Source organism: Lontra canadensis, unplaced genomic scaffold (assembly GCF_010015895.1).
Source record: "Lontra canadensis isolate GAN:19392208 unplaced genomic scaffold, GSC_riverotter_1.0 scaffold20, whole genome shotgun sequence".
In the NCBI taxonomy this organism is placed as follows: domain Eukaryota; kingdom Metazoa; phylum Chordata; class Mammalia; order Carnivora; family Mustelidae; genus Lontra; species Lontra canadensis.
In genome coordinates this window covers 7,842,512-7,848,511 of record NW_022631014.1, presented here as the reverse complement: position 1 = coordinate 7,848,511, position 6,000 = coordinate 7,842,512, and the positions used below count along the sequence as shown (strand labels likewise).

Below are 6,000 nucleotides of genomic sequence, written 5' to 3'. Positions count from 1 at the left end.
CCCGATGTGGGACTCCATCCCAGGATGCTGGGATCATGACCTGAGCTGCAGGCAGCTGCTTAACCAACTGAGCCACCCAGGCGTCCCGATAGGAATTAAACAATTAAAGACACTATCTATAGTGTCCATATATATATATATATATATATATATATAGTCCTTATATATAGTGTCCTATCTATAGTGTCCTTATAGGAGAAGAGTTAGAGATTCGAAGACCTCACAGCCAAAACGGATGTTAAATCCAGCATTATCATCAGCGATTCTTACAGCATCATCTTCTGACCCACTGTTCGCATTCTTTATCAAGTGGCCAGTTTCTTCAAGAACGCTGGTCATATCCGCTGACTACGCTTGACATTGACATCTTATGAAATAGAGCAAAATACAACAAGGATTCGAATGGACCAAATTCTAAAACGCACCATTTGTCTCTTTCAAATGATATTTCTGCAAGAGAACTAAAAGTACAATCCCAGACCCAGAGAAACCAAAACCCAGTAAAATGAAAACTTACCTTGGATGGGAACCATCCTGTATTCTCTGGTCCATTAAGCCAACCAACCGAGAGAAAAGAGCAAATTGCTGTGGTACTTACTTGCAGGGGATGGGGTACTGCATCCACTTGGAGGAGGGTGGCCGTGCAAGCCATGGAGGGGAGGCAGGGAAAGTCCTCCGATGACTGGTGGGAAGAGTAACGGGTAGGGCGCGGCTGGGTAGTGAGTCATGTGTCCATTCACTGAGGGGACAGGACATGCGTGGCTACTGGTGGTCATGTTTCGGGCCTCACACGATGGAAGGTGCTCTGGGGCGGGAGCACATCACTTCAGGTCTTGAGCCAAAGCGAGGGAGGTAAACTCAGGGCCAGCGTTGAGTCTGAGCTGTCTTCTGGGCCAAAGGGAAAACAGTTCAACATATGACCTTGCTTCTTCTCAGCATGGTTTCTCCGCCTCTCATTTTGCTGTGTTGATTACAGGAAGGATGCGTTTTTTGCTCAGCTGCTCAGTTTAACGCTGGGAAATGCTATCACTTTAAAGGTCCAGAGCTGCTAATTCTGTCAGGAAAAAAAAAATGTGTATATATGTATATGTATATATAAATTTCATAAGTCAAAAATATTTTCTTGTTTATCAAATTATATGAAAAAGCTCAGGTATTAATCTAGGACTCCTAACTCCCTGCTGTTCCCTTATATTCACTACTTTTATTTTCTTAAATTCTTATATTCTAATATAGCATAAAACTAATACACAATTTCAAAGTAGCCCTGACCATCCAATATTAAACAGTCATGTACCTCCCACTCCGGAGTAATCTTTCTTGATATTCCTTACTCAGCTTAAGCTTTCTCCATGGCAATGAAATTTTTGTGAGAGTGTTTTTGCCTGTCTCCCCCAATTAGAATGTGCTCACTAGGAGGGCAGAATTTTTCTGTTCTGCAAACCGCTATGTTTTTAGCTCCTATAAGGGTACCAGGTAGGCCACAATAAATATTTGCTGCACGGTTAAGTGTTTTTTCTTGCTTCTTTTAGAGAAAGTGATTGTTTTACGATGTCATAACCTAGGTGTTTCCAAGATGTTACATATTTTATCTGAACAAATTTGGGATTTCAACCCAGCCCTTTGGAATGAGATACCCAACAAGATAAATAGAATTAATTGTAGGAGAAAACTGTATCCTACTGAAAGGATCCCAGACCCAGAGAAACCCAAACCCAGTAAAACAAAGTAAGAGACACAGACAAAGGTCAGTGAAATATCTGATATCTGTTTCTTACTGTCAACAGTATATACCTTTCTTGTAAACACCATCTTTGATCCATATAACTGCTTAGTCTATCTGTTTGATCATCTACCTGTCGAATCCTAACTTACCAGTCTATGCCAGGTACTGATGTAGGCACTACAGATACACAGTATGAAATGGTGCTAATGTGGTTCCTGTCATCACAGAGTGTCTAGTTTTAACAGCTCCTGGTTATAATCATGTTGTTAGAGAGGGTAAATTGCTCTGCCCCTACAAAGGACATGCAAGGAAGGCTCAGCACCTAGGACTCCTTGAGATTGGGAATGGAAGAAGCCTGAAATGGACTCTAGTGTGGGCTGGCTTCCCAGGCTCATTTTGGCCCCAATGACCAATACTCAGTGAAAGTCCCCAACTCTGGACTCCACCGAAGGGAAGCCCTGAATGTAAACCCACGTGACCCAAAACAAGAATCACATGACCAGGCCGGCTCAGCGTCATTGTCAAGAGCATGATTCTAGAGCCACACCACCGAGGTTCAAATCATGGCCCCACCCCACGGACAGTTATCTTACTTCTCAATATAGCAGTTTTTATTGTGAAATGGGGATAATAATATAATTTACTTCAGAGGGTGGTTGTGAGCCCTAAGTGAGGAAATGAGGTAACACGAAGACAAGCCAAGTGCCCGGTGCGGAGTCAAGACCAAGTTAAAGTCTGCTATTCACATGTGCGTTGTCTCATCAAATGATATGCTTTTGAGAATGAGCTCGCTGGAATAGACAAGAGGCTCTGGGGTCAGGGCAGGAGGAAATCACTGCACCGTTGTCTGAGGAAAATATCAGGACTAAAACTTTTGTTTTAATCCTTGGAAGGAGCAAAGATGGGATCTGGGTACAGCGGAGAACAAAGACTCATGAAAGCTTACTGATTTCTCAGTTTGAAAAGTCAGCCAGTTTGATTCCGAACCCTAGAATCTTCTAATCTGTAATAGCTTCGTTTGTTTACTATATGTCAGGCACTTTGCTTATGAGCTCTAAGCTCTAGCCCTTAGAGCCGTCCTGTAAGGCAGTTATTCTCCATATTTTCCAGGTGAGAAAACGGTCTCAGTGAGTTTAAATGACTGACCTGCAATGTCACAGAGTCAGCCTGAGGCTAAGTCAGAATCTGAACCTAGACCAGGCTGGTTCTACGGTCTCTCTGCTTTCCGCTGTACCATGCTGTGCCTTTATGTCACTGAGTGCCTGAGGTGCCCTTGCTGTGCCCTATAGGAAAAAGTCCACAAGCTGTTGTGATGTGAGCGGCTGTCTTCACCTCATGACATTCTCCCCAGGGCCTTGAGTCCCTGGCCTATTAATATTACAAATGCACGTCATCCACAGTGAGACCATATGGTCCCAGGATCCCCAGAACTCTGCTGTCCCTTACAAAGGAGACCATATTCCCTGTTAGCTTTCGTAACAAGCTTGCCCCCCAAAGTGATGCCCCTCCCCAAATACCGATGTCCTTTTTACACTTTCAAACCACAACTTGTTTCTCTGATGAAAGTAAAGTAAATGGACTATGAGAGGTGAACGTTTTCCCTGCTTTCTCTTCTAAAAAAATCACACACCATCTAATATATTTAACACTTTCATTTTGTAGTTTGTAGCAAATTAATTAGAAAATAAACAATACCATTTAGTATTTGGTGCATTTCCACTCAATTTGATTTTTAAATCACACACACAAAGCCCAGCATTGTTAAAAATGGTCTTTTCTATCTCCATTAGACAAACTACCTCATTAACTGGTGGAGCTGACAGTTCAGCAAACCCACCCCCGCAGGGCACAATTCTTAGAGTTTTAAAGCTGTTTGTTTGTTTTTTACCAACCAGGGACTATTTCTACTCTCAATAATTCTTCATGTCTCTTTGCTTTCAAACACAGCAGATTTTCAGCATCCTGCCTGTCTGATTGAAAAGTCTGGTATCATGCCTAGGATCTTCAAGGAAAAAAAAAAAAAAAGAAAGAAAGAAAAAAGAAAAGAAAAAAGGAAAAAGAAAAGAAAGACGAAAAAGAAAACTTAAACTGATAATAGGGCAAAAGGGAAACAAAAATCGGTGGGTTGGGAAAATCCTGTTATGTTGCTGGAAAATTGTTCGAACAGTCACTGGGTCTATGTTCACATATGTGACTGATTAAGGCTATTTCTGGAACCAGAGAATTTCCTTTGTTTTAGGCTTCTCAAAAAAAAAAAAAAAGATGGTTAGTGGTATTAGCAGTGCTTTTTTTCCCCTTCCTTGCCTGATTTGAGTTTGGGCTCATTCAGGGTTCCTTTCTTTGCAACCTGCAGTGAAGCAAAGGGGAGTGGGATAGAAGAGGGGAAGGAAGTGGGGACCAAGTCAGGAGGAGGTCTTGGATCTACCACCCAGGAGACTGCCTGGGTGTCAATTTCATCATCTGCAAAAGGGGTCAAAGGAAGAGGAACAGGTTTTAAATCAAGTTTCTCAGACAGTGCTGTCCAGAAGACAAGTATCTTATGAGATATGAAATGGAAATATGGAAAATATTTAAGAGGAAATTAAAAAAGAAAGGATTTTTACATAAATGTATGCATAGTCGGTATTGTTCTGCAATAATCTGCCTTTGTAGCAGAAGGACAGGAGGTAGTAGGAAAGGTCTACCTACTAACCACTTGGATGAATGGTGCCAGGCAGTGACAGGGATCCTGGGAACTGTTAACATCTCTGTCTGCATCTGTGAGATATTATTTTAATAAAACCCAGTATATTTTCTCCAGTTTAATTTGTTCATGTTTTTGTTCCATTAAAAAGGTTTTTAAATTACATTTCAATTCATTGTCACATTTAATTTACCAGAGATCATTTCTGTATTTATTTTAGCTTCAATTTGCATGCAAGGTTCCAAACTTATACTTCTAAATATTTAACATTTGTTTTATAAACATGATACACAGGATTAGAAAATTAAAAAGTTCCCTTTAAACCAGTGGTTCTCAAAGCGCTGTCCCTAAACCAGCTGTCTCACCATCATCTGGAAACGGGTTAGAAACAGATTCTTTAGGCCTGAGAGCGAGTGAATCAAGAGTCTGAGGTAGCCCCAGCAACCTGTGTTCTAAGAAGCACTCTGGATGATTCTCATGCAGCTAACATTTGAGAACCACTGCTCTAGATGTGAGGTTGGCAGATTTCTTCTGTAATGGGCGAGAAAGTAAATAATTTAGATTGCAGGCCATGTAGTCTCTGTCACAAATACTCCACTCTGTTTTTGTACCAATTTCTTGTGAGACAAAAGCAACCACAGACAATCCATAAACGAGTGGTCATGGCTGTAATCCAATAAAATGTTATTTACAAAAATAGGCAGCCTGCCGAACCTGGTTCATGGACCATAGCTTGCTGACCTCTGCTTTAGATTAATAAAGAAAAACAACAGCCCACTTTCCCCATCCTTCAGCTCTCCTCCCCAGAAGCAACTACTCGAAACTTTTAGTTGGGCTTTTTCCTATTACTTTGTACTTCTAGTTAATGTGCTTAAACTATTTTTTCATAATTATATAACTTTTTTGTTTGCTATCTGTTGGTTTCTACTACAAATATGATTTAAGTCTCTTCAGCTATTGCTCACACATGTTAAATCCCCTTTTCTCTCTTATTTCCAACACAATGTCATCACAATTTAAAAAATGAAAATCATTTACATTTTATTTACCTAAATATGACTAGGTAAATATTGTTACAGCTGAGCCACAGGACATACTACATTTACAGTTCTTATAAAAAATTTTTGTTTTTCCTAGAGTTAATAATTGCTTTGTTTATATAATTGGATTATTTTCCATCTATGAATAATTCTTCCCCAACTCCCTGACAATTTTGCCAGATATGTCATATGATATAGAAGTTCCACAATTGGAGACATTCCTCCTGCCCCAGGGCTGAATGTCTGCTTTCCTAGTGTCATGCACAGATGTCAAACCGAGATTCTCTATTATCACTTCTCTCTCTCTTTCTCTTTCTCTCTTTTTTTTTTTAAAGCCCATTTCCTGGATCACATGCCTTTCTCTTTCTTGGTTTAATTATTCCTCTGCTGGTTTTTTCCCATAAGATCTTTCCCAGAGACGGTGTGCAGGATGTAAATTTTTTGAGACTTTGCATGCTTTAAAATATTGTTATGCTATACCTCACACTTGCTTGATAGTTTGGGTAGCTATAAAATTATGTATTGAAGTTAACTTTTAAAACTAGAGTTTT

The 6,000-nt window shown here is 40.1% G+C and overlaps 1 long non-coding RNA gene across 1 annotated transcript in view; it reads right to left on the bottom strand.

The window, feature by feature from the left end:
* Window positions 1-604: 604 nt before the first annotated feature.
* The window catches only part of LOC116869664, a 338,580-nt gene continuing 333,184 nt past the window's right edge, over window positions 605-6,000 (bottom strand). Inside the window, exon 5 of the long non-coding RNA XR_004383083.1 lies at window positions 605-1,054. This is a non-coding gene — a long non-coding RNA (uncharacterized LOC116869664). The remainder of the gene's footprint in view (window positions 1,055-6,000) is intronic.